The sequence below is a fragment of the Ranitomeya variabilis genome, chromosome 5, assembly GCF_051348905.1.
Source record: "Ranitomeya variabilis isolate aRanVar5 chromosome 5, aRanVar5.hap1, whole genome shotgun sequence".
NCBI classification, from domain to species: domain Eukaryota; kingdom Metazoa; phylum Chordata; class Amphibia; order Anura; family Dendrobatidae; genus Ranitomeya; species Ranitomeya variabilis.
In genome coordinates, this window is record NC_135236.1 from 187,173,915 (window position 1) to 187,193,967 (window position 20,053).

The following is a 20,053-nucleotide window of genomic DNA, read 5'->3' on the forward strand; positions in this document are numbered from 1 at the left end:
ACAAAACCGCCCCCGCTCCAATCTCGGAAGCATCAACCTCAACCTGAAAAGGAAGTGAAACATCTGGTTGACACAACACAGGAGCAGAAGAAAACCGGCGCTTAAGTTCCTGAAAGGCCTCCACGGCCGCAGGAGACCAATCAGCAACATCAGCACCCTTTTTAGTCAAATCAGTCAAAGGTTTAACAATACTGGAAAAATTAGCAATGAACCGACGATAAAAATTAGCAAACCCCAAGAACTTCTGAAGGCTCTTAACAGATGTAGGTTGTGTCCAGTCACAAATCGCCTGAACCTTGACGGAATCCATCTCAATAGTAGAAGGAGAAAAAATGTACCCCAAAAAAGAAATCTTCTGGACTCCGAAGAGACACTTTGAGCCCTTCACAAACAGAGAACTGGCCCGCAGAACCTGAAACACCTTCCTGACCTGTAGAACATGAGACTCCCAGTCATCAGAAAACACCAAAATATCATCCAAATACACAATCATAAACTTATCCAGATATTCACGGAAAATATTGTGCATAAAGGACTGAAAGACTGACGGAGCATTGGAGAGTCCAAAAGGCATTACCAAATACTCAAAATGGCCCTCAGGCGTATTAAATGCGGTTTTCCACTCATCACCCTGTTTTATCCGCACCAGATTATACGCACCGCGAAGATCTATCTTAGTGAACCACCTAGCCCCCTTAATGCGAGCAAACAAATCAGTCAATAATGGCAATGGATACTGATACTTGACTGTAATCTTATTCAGAAGGCGATAATCTATACAAGGCCTCAGGGAACCATCTTTTTTTGCCACGAAAAAAAAAACCTGCTCCCAGAGGGGACGAAGATGGACGAATATGTCCCTTTTCCAAGGACTCCTTAATATAATTCCGCATAGCAGTATGCTCTGGCAGTGACAGATTAAATAAACGACCCTTAGGGAACTTACTGCCAGGAATCAATTCTATAGCACAGTCACAATCTCTATGCGGAGGGAGCGAATTGAGCTTAGGCTCCTCAAAAACATCCCTATAGTCAGACAAAAACGCAGGGATCTCAGAAGGAGTAGATGAAGCGATTGAAATCGGAGGTGCATAATCATGAACCCCCTGACATCCCCAGCTTAACACAGACATTGTTTTCCAGTCCAGGACAGGATTATGAGTTTGTAACCATGGCAGACCAAGCACTAGTACATCATGTAAATTATACAGTACAAGGAAGCGAATCACCTCCTGATGAACGGGAGTCATGCGCATGGTCACTTGTGTCCAATACTGCGGTTTATTCATAGCCAATGGTGTAGAGTCAATTCCCTTCAGAGGAATAGGAACTTCCAGAGGTTCCAGACTAAAACCGCAGCGTTTAGCAAATGACCAATCCATAAGACTCAGGGCAGCGCCCGAATCCACATAGGCATCGACGGAAATGGAAGACAGTGAAAAAATCAGAGTCACAGACAAAATGAACTTAGGCTGCAGAGTACCAATGGCAAAAGATTTATCAACCCTTTTTGTGCGTTTAGAGCATGCTGATATAACATGAGCTGAATCACCACAATAAAAACACAATCCATTTTTCCGCCTATAATTTTGCCGTTCACTTCTGGACTGAATTCTATCACATTGCATAGTCTCAGGTGCCTGTTCAAAAGACACCGCCAACTGGTGCACGGGTTTGCGCTCCCGTAAACGCCGATCAATCTGAATGGCCATAGCCATCGACTCATTCAGACCTGTAGGCGTAGGGAACCCCACCATAATATCCTTAATGGCCTCGGAAAGACCATTTCTGAAGTTTGCAGCCAGGGCGCACTCATTCCACTGAGTAAGCACCGACCATTTCCGAAATTTTTGACAATATATTTCCACTTCATCATACCCCTGAGAGAGGGCTAATAAAGCCTTTTCAGCCTGAATCTCCAGGTTGGGTTCCTCATAGAGCAATCCCAATGCCAGAAAAAACGCATCCACATTGAGCAATGCAGGATCCCCTGGTGCCAATGCAAATGCCCAATTCTGAGGGTCGCCTCGCAGGAAAGATATTACAATCTTGACCTGTTGAGCAGGGTCTCCAGAGGAGCGAGATTTTAAAGAAAGAAACAATTTACAATTGTTCCTGAAATTCAGGAAGGTAGATCTATCTCCAGAAAAGAACTCTGGAATAGGAATTCTAGGTTCAGACATGGGAGTGTGAACAACAAAATCCTGTATGTTTTGAACTTTTGCCGCGAGATTACTCAGGCTGGAAGCCAAACTCTGGACATCCATGTTAAACAGCTAATATCAGAGCCATTCAAGGGTTAAGAGGAGGTAAGAAGCAGCTAGACAGCAATTAAGGGCTAGGCAGCAAAACTCTGAAGAGAAAAAATAAATAAATAAATAAATAAATTTCCCTTAAACACTTCTTTTTCTCCTGCTTCAGCCCAAACAATTAACACTTTGTGGGCCGGCTATACTGTCATGAATCCCAATGGCTAGGGATAGCAAGGGACAAGCAAAGTAATACAAAATATCGGACGAGCTCTAGGGTGATGGAACCTGGGCTGACCGCTGCCCTACGCCTGACAAACGCAACTAGAGATAGCCAGGGAGCGTGCCTACGTTGGTTCTAGACGCCACGCACCAGCCTAAGAGCTAACTAGTACTGCAGAGAAAATAAAGACCTCACTTGCCTCCAGAGGAATGAACCCCAAAAGGTATAGTTGCCCCCCACATGTATTGACGGTGAAATGAGAGGAAGGCACACACATAGAGATGATATATATAGGTTCAGCAAATTGAGGCCCGCTGTAAACTAGAAAGCAGAACGATACAAAAGGGGTCTGAGCGGTCAGCAAAAAACCCTAATCAAAAAACCATCCTGAGATTACAAGAACCCATGTGCCAACTCATGGCACATGGGGAGAACCTCAGTCCACTAGAGCTACCAGCTAGCATAGAGACATAATAAGCAAGCTGGACAAAAAAAACAACAACTGAAAATCAGCACTTAGCTTATCCTGAAAGATCTGGGAGCAGGTAGGCAGGAACCAAACAGAGCACATCTGAATACATTGATAGCCGGCAAGGGAATGACAGAAAGGCCAGGTAAAATAGGAAACACCCAGCCTCTGATGGACAGGTGGAAACCAAAGGCCGCAACCCACCAAAGTCACCCAGTACCAGCAGTAACCACCAGAGGGAGCCCACAAACAGAATCCACAACACCATCCACTCCAGAATCCAGTACAAACTTATTTCCCTCACCCACAAAGCACTCCATGGCTCAGAGCCACCCTACATCTCCTCCCTGGTCTCAGCCTACCACCCTACCCGTGCCCTCTGTTCTGCTAATAACCTGAGGTTAGCATCCTCAATAATCAGAACCTCCCACTCCCATCTCCAAGACTTTTCACGTGCTGCGCCAATTCATTGGAATGCACTACCCAGGTTAATACAATTAATCCCCAATCCCCACAGTTTTAACGTACTGTAAAAACACATTTCTTCAGACTGGTCTACCGCCTCAACGCATTTACCTAACTATCCCTGTGTAGCCCATTCAAAATTTTTACCATAAACCAGGTTCCTCGCATCATGTTCTCACATGCTTCAACCCCTTTCTGTCATTGGACGTACTATTCCGTCCATGTGGGGTGGGCCCTACTTCCCAAGGACGGAATAGTACGTCCAGCGCGATCAGCCGCGCTCACGGGGGGAGCGCGGCCGATCGCGGCCGGGTGTCAGCTGACTATCGCAGCTGACATCCAGCACTATGTGCTAGGAGTGGTCACGGACCGCCCCCGGCACATTAACAACCGGCACACTGCGATCAAGCATGGTCGCAGTGTTCTGGCGGTACAGGGAAGCATCGCGCAGGGAGGGGGCTCCCTGCGTGCTTCCCTGAGACGATAGGTACAAGGCGATGTGCTCACCTTGTACCGAGCGTCTCCTTGCAGGTCCCAGATCCAAAATTGCCGTGGGGCTGCATCCGGGTCCTGCAGGGAGGTGGCTTCACAGCGCCTGCTCAGAGCAGGCGCCGGGAAGCCTGGAGCTGTGCATGTCAGATCGCCGATCTGACACAGTGCACAGCAAAGTGTCAGATCAGCGATCTGTCACTTTACTGTGATGCTCCCCCCTGGCGCAAAGTAAAAATGTAAAAAAAAAAAAAATTACATGTGTAAAAAAAAAAAAAAAAATCCTAAATAAATAATAATAATAATAATAATAAAAAAAAATATTGTTACAATAAATACATTCCATTAGCTAAATAAAAAAAACAATAAAAGTACACATATTTAGTATCGCCGCATCCATAACGACCCGACCTATAAAACTGTCCCACTAATTAACCCCTTCAGTGAACACCGTAAAAAAAAAAAAAAAAACAGGCAGAAAACAACGCTTTATTATCATACCGCCGAACAAAAAGTGGAATAACATGCGATTAAAAAGACGGATATAAATAACCATGGTACCACTGAAAACGACATCTTGTCCCGCAAAAAACAAGCCACCACATAGCATCATCAGCAAAAAAATAAAAAAGTTATAGTTCTCAGAATAAAGCGATGCAAAAATAATTATTTTTTCTATAAAATAGATTTTATCGTATAAAAGCGCCAAAATGTTAAAAAATTATAAAAATGAGGTATCGCTGTAATCGTACTGAACCGATGAATAAAACTGCTTTATCCATTTTACCAAACGCGGAATGGTATAAACGCCCCCCAAAAAGAAATTCATGAATAGCTGGTTTTTGGTAATTCTACCTCACAAAAATCAGAATAAAAAGCGATCAAAAAATGTCACATGCCCGAAAATGTTACCAATAAAAACGTCAACTCGTCCCGCAAAAAACATGACCTCACATGACTCTGTGGACTAAAATATGGAAAAATTATAGCACTCAAAATGTGGTAACGCAAAAAACATTTTTTGCAATAAAAAGCGTCTTTTAGTGTGTGACGGCTGCCAATCAAAAATTCGCTAGAAAATGCACTATACATAGTAAATCAAACCACCCTTCATCACCCCCTTAGTTACGAAAAATAAAAAAATTAAAAAAAATGTATTTATTTCCATTTTCCCATTAGGGTTAGGGCTAGGGTTAGGGCTAGGGTTAAAGTTAGGGTTAGGGCTAGGGTTAGGGTTAGGGTTAGTGCTAGGGTTAGGGCTAGGGTTAGGGATAGGGTTAGGGCTACAGTTAGGGTTAGGGTTGGGGCTAAAGTTAGGGTTAGGATTACATTTACGGTTGGGAATAGGGTTGGGATTAGGGTTAGGGGTGTGTCAGGGTTAGGGGTGTGGTTAGGGTTACAGTTGAGATTAGGGTTAGGAGTGTGTTTGGATTAGGGTTTCAGTTATAATTGGGGGGGTTTCACTGTTTAGGCACATCAGGGGCTCTCCAAACGCGACATTGCATCCAATTCCAGCCAATTCTGCGTTGAAAAAGTAAAACAGTGCTCCTTCCTTTCCGAGCTCTCCCGTGCACACAAACAGGGGTTTACCCCAACATATGGGGTATCAGCGTACTCAGGACACATTGAAGAACAATTTCTCTTGTTACCCTTGGGAAAATACAAAACTTGGGGCTAAAAAATAATTTTTGTGTAAAAAAAATTATTTTTTATTTTCACGGCTCTGCGTTATAAACTGTAGTGAAACACTTGGGGGTTCAAAGTTCTCACAACACATCTAGATAAGTTCCTTGGGGGGTCTAGTTTCCAATATGGGGTCACTTGTGGGGGGTTTCTATGGTTTAGGTACATTAGGGGCTCTGCAAATGCAACGTGACGCCTGCAGACCATTCCATCTAAGTCTGCATTCCAAATGGCGCTCCTGCCCTTCCGAGCTCTCCCATGCACCCAAACGGTGGTTCCCCCCACATATGGGGTATCAACGTACTCAGGACAAATTGGACAACAACTTTTGGGGTCCAATTTCTCCTGTTACGCTTGGGAAAATACAAAACTGGGGGCTAAAAAATATTTTTTGTGGGGAAAAAAGAATTTTTATTTTCATGGCTCTGCGTTATAAACTGTAGTGAAACACTTTGGGGTTCAAAGCTCTCACAACACATCTAGATGAGTTCCGTGGGGGGTCTACTTTCCAAAATGGTGTCACTTGTGGGGGGTTTCAATGTTTAGGCACATCAGTGGCTCTCCAAATGCAACATGTCGTCCCATCTCAATTCCAGTCAATTTTGCATTGAAAAGTCAAATGGCACACCTTCCCTTCCGAGCTCTGCCATGCACCCAAACAGTGGGTTACCCTCACATATGAGGTATCAGCGTACTTAGGACAAATTGGACAACAACCATTGGGGTCCAATTTCTTCTCTTACCCTTGGGAAAATAAAAAATTGGGGGTGAAAAAATCATTTTTGTGAAAAAATATGATTTTTTATTTTTACGCCTCTGCATTATAAACTTCTGTGAAGCACTTGGTGGGTCAAAGTGCTCACCACACAAATAGATAAGTTCCTTAGGGGGTCTACTTTCCAAAATGGTGTCACTTGTGGGGGGTTAAAATGTTTAGGCACATCAGGGGCTCTCCAAACACAACATGGCGTCCCATCTCAATTCCAGTCAATTTTGCATTGAAAAGTCAAATGGCGCTCCCTTGCGCCCAAACAGCGGTTTACCCCAACATAAGGGGTATCAGTGTACTCAGGACAAATTGTACAACAACTTTTGGAGTCCAATTTCTTCTCTTACCTTTGGGAAAATAAAAAATTGGGGGCGAAAATATCATTTTTGTGAAAAAATTATTTTTTATTTTTACGGCTCTGCATTATAAACTTCTGTGAATCACTTAATGGGTCAAAGTGCTCACCACACATCTAGATAAGTTCCTTAGGGGGTCTACTTTCCAAAATGATGTCACTTGTGGGGGTTTTCAATGTTTAGGCACATCAGGGGCTCTCCAAACGCAACATGGCGTCCCATCTCAATTCCTGTCAATTTTGCATTGAAAAGTCAAATGGCGCTCCTTCCCTTCCGAGCTCTGCCATGCGCCCAAACAATGGTTCACCCCCACATATGGGGTATCAGCGTACTCAGGACAAATTGTACAACAACTTTTGAGGTCCATTTTCTCCAGTTACCCTTGGTAAAATAAAACAAATTGGAGCTGAAGTAAATTTTTTGTGTAAAAAAGTTAATTGTTCATTTTTATTTAAACATTCCAAAAATTCCTGTGAAACACCTGAAGGGTTAATAAACTTCTTGAATGTGGTTTTGAGCACCTTGAGGGGTGCAGTTTTTAGAATGGTGTCACACTTGGGTATTTTCTATCATATAGACCCCTCAAAATGACTTCAAATGAGATGTGGTCCCTAAAAAAAAATGGTGTTGTAAAAATGAGAAATTGCTGGTCAACTTTTAACCCTTATAACTCCCTAACAAAAAAAAAATTTGGTTCCAAAATTGTGCTGATGTAAAGTAGACATGTGGGAAATGTTACTTATTAAGTATTTTGTGTGACTTATCTCTGTGATTTAATTGTATAAAAATTCAACGTTGGAAAATTGCAAAATTCTCAAAATTTTCGCCAAATTTCCTTTTTTTTACAAATAAATGCAGGTAATATCAAACAAATTTTACCACTATCATGAAGTACAATATGTCTCGAGAAAACATTGTCAGAATCACCAGGACCCGTTGAAGTGTTCCAGAGTTATAACCTCATAAAGGGACAGTGGTCAGAATTGTAAAAATTGGCCCGGTCATTAACGTGCAAACCACCCTTGGGGGTAAAGGGGTTAATAGCCCTCTGTGTACGTACTGTTACATACTTAGGCGGCGGCCAATAATCGATTCATGCAGCTTTTCATGAACACCCGATCCTTACACTATGGCTGGTCCGAACAACGAAAGCAATTGTTACCATCCACCTTTCGTGTCTCCCCTTTTCCTCACAGATTGTAAGCTTGCGAGCAGGGCCCTCACTCCTCTTGGTATCTGTTTTGATCTATGTGCTTATTGCTATGCTGTAATGTCTATTGTATGTACAAGTCCCCTCTAAAATGTAAAGTGCTGCGGAATATGTCAGCGCTATAGAAATAAAATTATTATTATAATATTGTTATTTTTTATTGTTAATTTCCAACATTAAAGATGACTCCGTTTTGAGAAAATGTGTCACTGTCAGTCACCTGTGCAGACATTACTTCAGTTGTACATCTTATGATAGCCAGTTAAAGGATAGCACTTGTCATACTGTCTTACTGTAGAAGCTTTTTTTCCTACTACTGTACATCCAACTTACTCATGTCTAGAGAGATTAGCACAGAATTGAGAGATTTACTGTACCTTTAAAAGAAGGACTGGAACAGTTTATGTATAAATCAATAGATGGCACAGATAAGAATTGCCTACAGAAATATTGTAGCAAATGTTTTGTGCAAGATATGTCTTTTGCTAAATTCACAATACATACATGCCAGCACCACACCATGGTTCTCAGTGAGCGAGTGCTGCCTGTATTGAAATACAGCATGTCTGCACAGACATTGCAGAATCCAAACAAGTGCACAAACACGGGGTGGAATGGTGTTCTAAGTCCATGACCATGACAAGGGTACCCCGAGAAGCCCTAATTTGCATATTATTATTATTATTTATTGTTATAGCGCCATTTATTCCATGGCGCTTTACATGTGAGGAGGGGTATACATAATAAAAACAAGTACAATATTCTTAAACAATACAAGTCATAACTGGTACGAGGACCCTGCCCGCGAAGGCTCACAATCTACAAGGGATGGGTGAGAATACAGTAGGTGAGGATAGAGCTGGTCATGCAGCGGTTTGGTTGATCGGTGGTTACTGCAGGTTGTAGGCTTGTCGGAAGAGATGGGTCTTCAGGCTCTTTTTGAAGGTTTCGATGGTAGGCGAGAGTCTGATGTGTTGTGGTAGAGGGTTCCAGAGTAGGGGTGATACACGAGAAAAATCTTGTATACGATTGTGGGAAGAGGAGATAAGAGGGGAGTAGAGAAGGAGATCTTGTGAGGATCGGAGGTTGCGTGTAGGTAAGTACCGGGAGACGAGGTCACAGATGTATGGAGGAGACAGGTTGTGGATGGCTTTGTATGTCATGGTTAGGGTTTTGTACTGGAGTCTCTGGGCAATGGGGAGCCAGTGAAGGGATTGACAGAGGGGAGAGGCCAGGGAATAGAGGGGAGACAGGTGGATTAGTCGGGCATCAGAGTTTAGAATAGATTGGAGGGGAGGCCACAGAGCAGGAGGTTGCAGTAGTCAAGGCGAGAGATGAGGAGGGCATGGACTAGGGTTTTTGCAGATTCTTGGTTGAGGAATGTACAGATTCGTGAAATATTTTTGAGTTGAAGTCGGCAGGAAGTGGAAAGGGCTTGGATATGGTGTTTGAAGGAGAGATCAGCGTCAAGGATTACCCTGAGGCAGCGAGCTTGTGGGACTGGGGAGAGTGGGCAGCCATGCACTGTAATGGATAGGTTCGTTGGGGGGGTCGAGTGAGATGGGGGAAAGATGATGAATTCTGTTTTGTCCATGTTAAGTTTCAGAAATCTAGCGGAGAAGAAGGATGAAATAGTGGACAGACATTGAGGGATTCTGGTTAGTAGGGAGGTGATATCTGGTCCAGAGATGTAGATCTGTGTGTCATCAGCATAGAGGTGATACTGGAAGCCATGAGATTCTATGAGCTGTCCCAGGCCAAAGGTGTAAATGGAGAAGAGCAGGGGCCCAAGGACTGAACCTTGTGGGACTCCGACAGATAGGGGGCGAGGTGAGGAGGTGGTGTGTGAGTGGGAGATGCTGAATGTCCGGTCTGTTAGGTATGATGAGATCCAGGATAGGGCCAAGTCTGAGATGCCAAGGGATGAGAGGGTCTGTAATAATAGGGAATGGTCCACTGTGTCAAAGGCAGCCGACAGGTCGAGGAGGAGGAGGACAGAGTAGTGTCGCTTGCTCTTGGCGGTTAAGAGGTCATTGGTGACCTTAGTAAGGGCAGTTTCAGTGGAGTGGTGTGACCGGAAGCCAGATTGTAAGCGGTCAAAGAGGGAGCAAGAAGAGAGATGGGAGGACAGTTCAAGGTAGACGTGCATATGAATGAAACTATTTTTCTGTACAAATAAAGAAGTGAAATCTATAGTACAAGTATGGGTTTTATAGGGGCTAAGTGTCCTATAGGACTATATACAGTAAGTAGTTTAACTTGTAGTAGTGATCAGTGAACATGCTCGGTGATACTCAGATATCACTCGAGTATCTGGATGCTTGGCTGATGCTCGGATTTGAAGCTCGAATCCCCACCCCGTTACACAACCAATAAACATGCGGGGATTGCCTGCCAGTCACTGTAATGCCGTAGCCATCTTGGTAGTGGCATTACTGTGATTGGCAGGCTGCATTACCTCATCAGAGGTTATGAAAGGACTGGCACCATCACGCTTGGCACTCTGACGCCATTGCACAGCTCAGTGACAGTTGTGTGAGTGCAAAGGTTCATTAATCAGAGTCCTTTAGTGGTGCTACAGGTGCTGATGCTCAATCATCACACTAAAAGTCCTTCTAAGGGCAAATCTTTTTTTTCTTATTCTATGAGATCCATTCTGCAGTTAGCCTAGGGACAACTGCTGGAACAAAGAAAGTGGCAGAATACAGCCTTTAGGGCTTAAATATATAGCATCTGCAGGAGACAGCATTTTCTTGGGGGGGTGAAAAAACTGACTATATTGTAATCCATACAGTTTAGCGAGCTTTGTGTAAAATTACAGTGGTTTAACATTTTTAAAAACACTTGTCCTGCTACAGTTCACACATTTTTTTGTTCCAAAGATTGACTCTTGTCATTCATACAGTTTAACATGCTTTGTGTAAAATTACGGTGATTTGAAATTTTTAAAAACTGCTTGGCCTGCTACAGGTGACCACGGTTTTTTTTTATTACATTTTTTTTAGTTTCAATTAATCAGAGAAACTTGGTTTCCAGAGACCTACAATTAGAATATGCGTAAGGCGTGCGGTAAGGGACAAGAAAGTGGAAGTGCTGACTTGGTGCACGCAGATGACAAGAATGTGGGGCAGGTATGACTGTGCCAGTTGCTGGAACACAAGCAATACACCCATCCATTACACATAACTTCCTTTCCTACTTTGCATGGAGGCATGGGAACCCACTTCTGAAGCCACACCAGTTCGAACAGGTGATCAGTTGGATAGCAAATAATGCTTCCAGCATGCTTGCCAGCTCCACCCAATCTTCCACACGGTCCAGTCTCACCACCCAAGAATCTGGATCACTTAATACTCACCCTGATCCTCCTTTATCCCACCATGTCGAGTCGCAGGTGAGACTTTGTGTGCAGAGCATTTATGAGTGTAGAAGTACCACAACTACACTTTCTAAAGTTTTTTATCAGGCATTCCAGTTGGTGCCTTCAAGATTGTATGGATAACCCACTTTAGAATTTTTTTTCTGGTTTTGCACTGTGTGTAGAGCCTTTATGAGTGAAGAAGTACCACAACTACACTTTCCTAATATTTAAATGAGCCTCTCTAGTTTGGGCCTTCAAGGGTGTATGAATGACGCTGCTTATAATTTGTGTCAGGCTTTGCACTGTGTGCAGAAATTTTATGAGTTTAGGGGTACCACAACTACACTTTGCTTACAATATTTGAATGAGGCACTCCGGTTGGTGTCTCCAAGGGTGTATGAATGACCGTGCTTGTAATTTTTGGCAGGCTTTGAACTTTATGCAGAGCTTTTATGAGTCTAGGAGTACCACTACATGACAATTTGAAGAGAATGTGTATGACGTCCTCCTTTATGTCTAATACAGGGTGTATCTGAGTCTGTCTTTCATCACATTTTGGCAGTTATTACTTCCTTCATAAATTACACTGAAATTTCTAATTTTATAATAAATAGGGTTGAGCGAAACGGGTCGACCATTTTCAGAAGTCGCCGACTTTTGGCAAAGTCGGGTTTCATGAAACCCGACCCGACCCCTGTGTGGGGTCGGCCATGAGGTCGGCGATCTTCTGAATCTGGTATCGGAATTCCGATACCGAGTTCCGATATGTTTGCGATATCGGAACTCGGTATCGGAATCCACATTTAAGTGTAAAATAAAGAATTAAAATAAAAAATATTGATATACTCACCTCTCCGACGAGCCCTGGTAGTAATCGGCATCTTCCGTTCCTAAGAATGAGCGCGTTCAGGGCCTTAGAAGACATCACGGCTTTGTGATTGGTCGCGGCGGCCCACGTGACCGCTCAGCGACCAATCACAAGCCGTGACGTAATTCTCTCAGGTCCTAAATTCCTCATTCTAGGAATTTAGGCCATGAGAATTACGTCACGGCTTGTGATTGGTCGCTGAGCGGTCACGTGGGCCGCCGCGACCAATCACAAAGCCGTGACGTCATCTAAGGCCCTGAACGCGCTCATTCTTAAGAAGAAAGGCTGCCGGAAAGAAGCCGAGGGTGAGTATATTCCTATTAGGTATATACTCACCCTCGTACGTGCCCTGCTTCTTTCCGGCAGCCTTACTTCTTAAGAATGAGCATGTTCAGGGCCTTAGATGACGTCACTGCTTTGTGATTGGTCGTGGCGGCCCACGTGACCGCTCAGCGACCAATCACAAGCCGTGACGTAATTCTCATGGCCTAAATTCCTAGAATGAGGAATTTAGGACCTGAGAGAATTACGTCACAGCTTGTGATTGGTCGCTGAGCGGTCACGTGGGCCGCCGCGACCAATCACAAAGCCGTGACGTCATCTAAGGCCCTGAACGCGCTCATTCTTAGGAACGGAAGATGCCGATTACTACCAGGGCTCGTCAGAGGGTGAGTATATCAATATTTTTTATTTTAATTCTTTATTTTACACTTAAATATGGATCCCAGGGCCTGAAGGAGAGTTTCCTCTCCTTCAGACCCTGGGAACCATAGTATCCCATTGCACTGCATTGGGTTTCGCGTTTCGGCCGACCCCGACCCCGACTTTTTTATAGGATCGGCCGATTTCACTCAACCCGACTTTTGAGAAAGTCGGGTTTCGTGAAACCCGACCCGATCCTATAAAAATAAAAGTCGCTCAACCCTAATAATAAACATTTCAATTTTGGATTACTTAAATTATTATTTTTTTAAATCATTTTTACATTTTGCTTTATATACAAGTCATTATACAGGAAAGAATGTTTCTGAACATTTTTTCTACTGTAAACTCAAATTCCTCTGTGAGTTTGAATGTTTTATTGTCAGTCCTTAAAGTTGAATAAAAGTGTGGCACTAGTGTTCTCTGCAGTGATCTTGGAGTCAGAGATGCTTCCACGGGTCTTCCCTATGCTGTTCTCATTCCATTCCGCACTTTTTCCATCCATTTCAACATTCCCATTGCCCCCCAGACCTCCTTGTAGGGTCTGCCAGAAAAATGCTCGAATTTCCTTTTGACTCCCATTATATTCGTCACTCGAAACGAGCATCCGAGCATTAGTAATTGCTAGATTAGCGTAACGAGAACCTGAGCATTTTAGTGCTCACTCATCCCTAAGTTTTAGGGTTTAAAACTGCGTGTTTAGTTTTTATTACACAAAGAATAATCGTTATTTGCTGGAAATTTAATATCAATCCTACTACCTAATGTGACCATTTCAACTATTGGAAATTTCAATTAACCTGTCAACAAAGTAAAGGACAAGTTCACTCAGGCAATATCTGAATCCTGATTGTTGACAGACATTACCAGACACCAATGAACAAAAGCAGCAGAAGAGAAATAAGAAGCCCTCAAGACTCTGATAAGAGAACATTTGCAATCTAAATGACACCTCAGCTTTCACTTTAAACTTCGTCACTTACATCACAGACTATTAATATTGTGTTTTTTGGGCTTCACAGGTTATGATAACCTCTTTAAAGGTAAGCTGTCATCTAAATTGAGAGCAGCATGATGTGGAGACAGATACCCTGATTTCAGCAATGTGTCACTTACTTTGCTGATTGCTGTAGTTTTGATGAAATCAATGTTTTTCAGCAGGAGATCATCATTAGGACATGTAATCCTGCTGCCAGGTACTCCAACACTGCCCTTACTACTGATTGGCAGTTTCTGACTATGCACAGTGTAAACAGAAAACTGCCAATCAGTGGTGTGGGCGGAGTTATACACAGCTCTGCATTTGGAGAACTGGTAGATTTGCAGCAGACAAAACTGATTTTATAAAAAAATACAACATGCAGCCCAGTAAGTGATACATCACTAGAATCAGGGTTTCTGTCCCTTCATCATACTGCTCTTAGATGTAGTAGCAAGAACCTGATTACATATTCCCTTTAAGTCTTTAATATGTGGCAAACACCAGAAAAAAGGAGGCAAACAAAAATGCAGGCTGAGAAGAGAGTAGAATTGTAAGGACCAGATTGAGGTCAAAAATAGGCAGTACTTAAGACGAACTGATAACAGTGACAGCTTCAAGTTTGCTTAACATTCTTACAGAATTCTTACAGAAGTTAAAGGAGAGAGCTGTGCAAGTGTTTGCCTCAGGATGGGTATTCGGGGTCCCCCTTTGGTGGGATCCTATAGATATGCTAAATATCTTTAAGTTGGGAATACCCAAACAACTATACACATGCCAGTTGACAGACATCTCTCTACATTGGGGAATCTTGTACAGACAAATAGGGAATTGTTCTTAAGCCTGGAAAAGTTTATGTTTATTTCTTAACTAAGAGCGTTTTAACATCTCAACTCTGTTTTACTAATTTAGCTATTAGATAGGCTGAGTATAAATGTATATCTTTATCCTTTTACATCTTTTATTTAATATGTCCTTTCATACATGGCATATTCTGTCTCTGATGTCTCCTTTTATGTCCCAAGACCACACGTAAACCTCAGAAAATGTCCATACAAATGTCCATAAATTCATAAATGGAAGAAGATGAAAAACATTAAGGACATTTTTCCACTTGGAATGAGCTATTGGATATTATATGGAATAATATAGCAAATCATGGAAATTCTGTAATTCTTATTTTAATAAGATAAACTAAAGCGTGCAAAATGTGAATCAGATCCATGAAATGCAAAATAAACTAAATTAATACAGTTAAATTCCTTTAGTCTGAAACATGATGTATGCCTGGCGTCATTGAGTAGTTCCAAAGTTCTGATTTCAATCTGGAAACATCTAATAACAAATAATTATAGAGATCTTGAGGCAAAGATCCAGCGTTTGAAGAATTGGGAAGGAATGGTATTCCAAAACTTTTTAAAGCATACCTACAGTTATGCAGGAGTTTCTAAATCACTTTCATTAGTAATGTTGCTCTAAATAGCAGCACGGGCTACTCATATTCCATGAAGTCTCTTGGTGTCAGCTCCAGCATTGTACAATCAAATTACATTTTACAGCATTGGAGACAGAAACCTAAGAGACATTGTAGACCATGGACTGTGTTGCGTTTGAGAGTAAAATTGTTAGGTAAAATGATTTAGAAAAATGTTGTTTTGCGAGGTCCTTCACCATAATCGTATTTCTGTATAAATGGAGGTACATTTTAAAGGTTATGGATGGACACCTTTTTTTCCCTAAATGCATGACTTTGTGGCTAAAAAGCATTTTGCTAGAGTGTTTCATGTAAAACTTTGACTGTTGGACATCTACAGAATTTAGGATCTTATGCACGCTTACAAGTGCTTTCTCACTAAATTAGAATATCATCAAAAAGTTAATTTACGGTATTTCAGTTCTTCAATACTAAAAGTGAAACTCATACAGTGGGGAAAAAAACTATTTAGTCAGCCACCAATTGTGCAAGTTCTTCCACTTAAAAAGATGAGAGAGGCCTGTAATTAACATCATAGATAGTCCACAACTATGAGAGTCAAAATGAGAAAACAAATCCAGAAAATCATCTTGTCTAATTTGGCAAGATTTATTTTGCAAATTATGGTGGAAAATAAGTATTTGATCACCTAAAAACATTCAAGATTTCTGGCTCTCACAGACCTGTAACTTCTTTAGTCTGAAACATGATGTATGCCTGGTGTCATTGAGTAGTTACAAACTTCTGATTTAAATCTGGAAACATCTAATAACATCTTTTTAAGTGGGAGAACTTGCACATTTAGGAGCTGACTAAATGCATTTTTCCTCACTGTATAATCTAAAGAGTCATTACAAACAGAGTGATCTATTTCAAGTGTTTATTTCTGTTAATGTTGATGATTATGACTTACAGCCAATGAAAACCCAAAAGTCATGATCTAAGTAAATTAGAATAATTAACAAAAAAACACCTGCAAAGGCTTCCTAAGCATTTAAAAAGGTCCTTTAGTCTGTTTCAGTAGGCTCCACAATCATGGGGAAGACTGCTGACTTGACAGATGACCAGAAGGCAGTCATTGACACACTCCACAAGGAGGGTGAGTCACAAAAGGTTATTGCTAAAGAAACTGGCTGCTCAGAGTGCTGTATAAAAGCATATTAATGGAAAATTGAGTGGAATGAAAAAGTGTGGTAGAAAAAGGTGCACAAGCAACTGGGATAGCCACAGCCTTGAAAGGCTTGTTAAGAAAAGGCCATTCAAAAATTTGGGGGAGATTCACAAGGACTGGACTGCTGCTGGAGTCATTGATTCCTGAGCCACCACACACACACGGATCCAGGACATGGGCTACAAGTGTCGCATTCCTTTTGTCAAGCCACTCATGACCAACAGAGAACGCCAGAAGTGTCTTACCTGGCCCAGGGAGAAAAAAAACTGGACTGTTGTTCAGTGGTCCAATGTGTTGTTTTCAGATTAAAGGAAATTTTGCATTTCATTTGGAAATCAAGGTCCCAGAGTCTGGATTTAGAGTGGAGAGAGAGGCACACAATCCAAGCTACTTGAGGTCTAGTGTGAAACTTCCACAATTAGTGATCATTTGGGGAGCCATGTCGCCTACTGGTGTAGGTCCACTGTGTTTTATCAAGACCAAAGTCAGCGCAGCCGTCTACCAGGAAATTTTAGAGCACTTCATGCTTCCCTCTGCCAACAGGTCTTTTGGAGATGGAAAATGTATTCTCCATCAAGACTTGGCACCTGTCTACACTGCCAAAAGTACCAATACCTGGTTGTGCTTGATTGGCCATCTAACTCACCTGACCTTAACCCCATAGAGAATCTGTGGGGTATTGTCAAGAGGAAGATGGGAGACACCAGACCCAACAATGCAGACCAGCTGAAGACTGCTATCAAAGCAACCTGGGCTTCTATAACACCTCAGCAGTGTCACAGGCTGATCGCCTCCATGCCATGCATCCTTTTGCAGTAATTGATGCAAAAGGAACCCTGACCAAGTATTGAGGGCATTTACTGAGCATACATATCAGTAGGCTAACATTTCGGATTTTAAAATCATTTTTTCAAGCTGGGGTTATAAAGTATTCTGATTTACTGAGATAATGACTTTTGGGTTTTCATTGGCTGTAAGCCATAATCATCAACATTAACAGAAATAAACACTTTAAATAGATCACTCTGTTTGTAATGACTCTATATAATATGAGTTTCACTTTTTGTATTGAAGAACTGAAATAAAATAAGTTTTTGATGATATTCTAATTTAGTGAGAAGCACTTGTATATCCACTGTTTGAGACAGCAATTGTTTCTTTAGCATAAAAAAGCAAGACTTTATTATCCTCTTGATATAAAACGTCTTCCAGAATAGGATAGTTTGATACAAAAGTAGCTTAAAAATGCAAATATCAGCAGCAAAAATGGCATAGATTAACACAAGTACCCATAATACATTTCTCACCTTTAGTAGTTCTTAGTCTCAGCTTCTAGGCTGAGGTCCTTTTTTTTTTTACTAAAGAAACAAGTGCTGGCTCCAACTGTGGATTGTTGTGCTGTTAGAGTGGAATTGCCATATGCTGGGCAGGTGAGCTAATTGAGACTATTTACATAATTGTACACTGTTGAAGGCATTTTATTTTACTATATGCATGTATTTTTGCTTAAAAGAATTTTGCAAACTAGTGTCATAAAAAATGTGGGAAAATTTAACTTCTTCAGCATTTAGGTATTATCTATATATATAATTGTCTAAGGGTTTTTCCGTCTGTCTTTCTGTCTGTCTGTCTGTCTGTCTGTCTGTCCTGGAAATCCCGCGTCTCTGATTGGTCGAGGCCGCCAGGCCTCGACCAATCAGCAACGGGCACAGCATGGCGACGATGATGTCATAATGGTTGCCATGGCGACGATGATGTCATAAAGGTTGCCTCGACCAATCAGCGACGGGCACAGTCTGCCGCGAATTCTGGAATCATCATTGTCCATATACTACGGGGACATGCATATTCTAGAATACCCGATGCGTTAGAATCGGGCCACAATCTAGTAGTACATAATGGGCTGAGTAATGGGTTAACAGTTTAATCCTCAATTGAAATTGTCTGTAACTTTTTTCTCTCGTCTCCAAAACAATCATATAAGCCGATTTATCACCAGGTGAAAGATAGCTCTGAGGAAGAGAGATAATGGTTACAAACTTTGTTATTTGAGGGGTTAAGTTTCAAATCAAACTGGCATTGAAATGCTTATAGGAAATAAAATATGCAACTAGAAGCCTTGGTGCATTACTTAAGGTCTGTAGTGACACAGGGACATTGTCACTGGGGTTAAGCCTGGGGGTGCCAATAGGGGACGCGCGCCAATACACAGGGTGTGTGGGGACCGAGGAGTGCAGTCTGCACAGGACCTGAGCTTAGCCGGTCATGTGACCAAAGTGGGTGGGGCTAGCGGTCACGTGATCACTAGAGATGGAGCTACACGTACAAGGAAGGGGAGCCGACCAAGGGCACAGATTACAAAGGACAAAACCAATAACATAGTCAGAGCTCAAAAGCCATGGGTCAGAAGCCAGATGGGAACAAGGTAACCAGGGGCAAGACAGATGAGTAACCAGAGGCAAGCCAAGGGGTCAGAAAACCAGGAGGGACAAATCAGTACCAAGCAGAAAGACAGAGACAATAGTCAAGGGACAACCAGGTCATACACAGCAAAGCTCACACATGCAGAGGAACAGTGATTATGGATGAGTAACCTGGGTCAGTGACCTCTAACCGAGTAGATGGAAGTATCACCGGCACTGGACCCAGGAACTACCAGCATTAAATAGCCGCCCCAGAACCAAAGAGAGGCAGATAGAGTTAACCCTGACCTGACCAGGATGGAGCCACAACCACCCTGTCTTGAGTCATGACAGGGTCTACTATAAGCTAAATCAGATTCTTCTACAAAAGCAAAAGACTTCCTCCTCTTCGCCAAAGCAATATAGGGGACCTGTTAGCTGGGTGAGAGGAGTTCATTAGAACTTCGAAGGGGTAAAGTTTCTCATTCAGAAGTGTGCCAAACTGCCATAAGGATATTTATAAGATATCAATGGTTCCCTTGAAAATAAAATATGCAAATAGCCTCTTTTAAGAGGAAGAGAACACGGTGTCAGGTGCCACATACAGGAAGAAGTAACCCTACAAGTTAATATTGACTCTATATAGCCTTTCCATATAACTTAGGACATAAAACCTGCTGTCAGAACAAACTCTCCAATAAATTGACTGATAAAGGGGTACTCTTAATTTTGAAATGTATTCATTATCCATGGGATAGGAGAGAAACTTTCTGATCTCAGGGGGATCTCTGGGGGACTGAGAGCTGAGGACCTAGTGATTCGGAGAACCAGTCTTTGAAGAGCCCCATGATTCATGGATGCTGCTGCTTCTTCACTCCTAATGGTAGTGAGTCACCCGCCAGGGCCGTGGGGTACTTGGTACCAGGTCCGGTACTTAAAGGAGATGTCACAGTGGCTGCGACCCGGTCTGTGGCCCTGGGCATCCATGTAAAAGGGAAAGGTCTTTTAAGGAAGTTGTAATAAAGTTTGTGTTCGTGACGCCACCTGTGGTTCTCAGAGGTCAGAGGGGACCGACGCTGCTTAAAGGGGTCTTCTGGGGTGATGTTACTGCAGCAAAGATGGTGACGCTTCCCACAGGTGAAGCGGGGTCCCCAGGGCTCCCAATGTGTATGGCAAGGGTGGT

General features: G+C 42.4%; 1 protein-coding gene across 4 annotated transcripts in view; it reads right to left on the reverse strand.

The window, feature by feature from the left end:
- ADAMTSL3 (ADAMTS like 3) overlaps positions 1–20,053 on the reverse strand; it is a 793,440-nt gene that overhangs the window by 137,646 nt on the left and 635,741 nt on the right. The window lies entirely within an intron of this gene.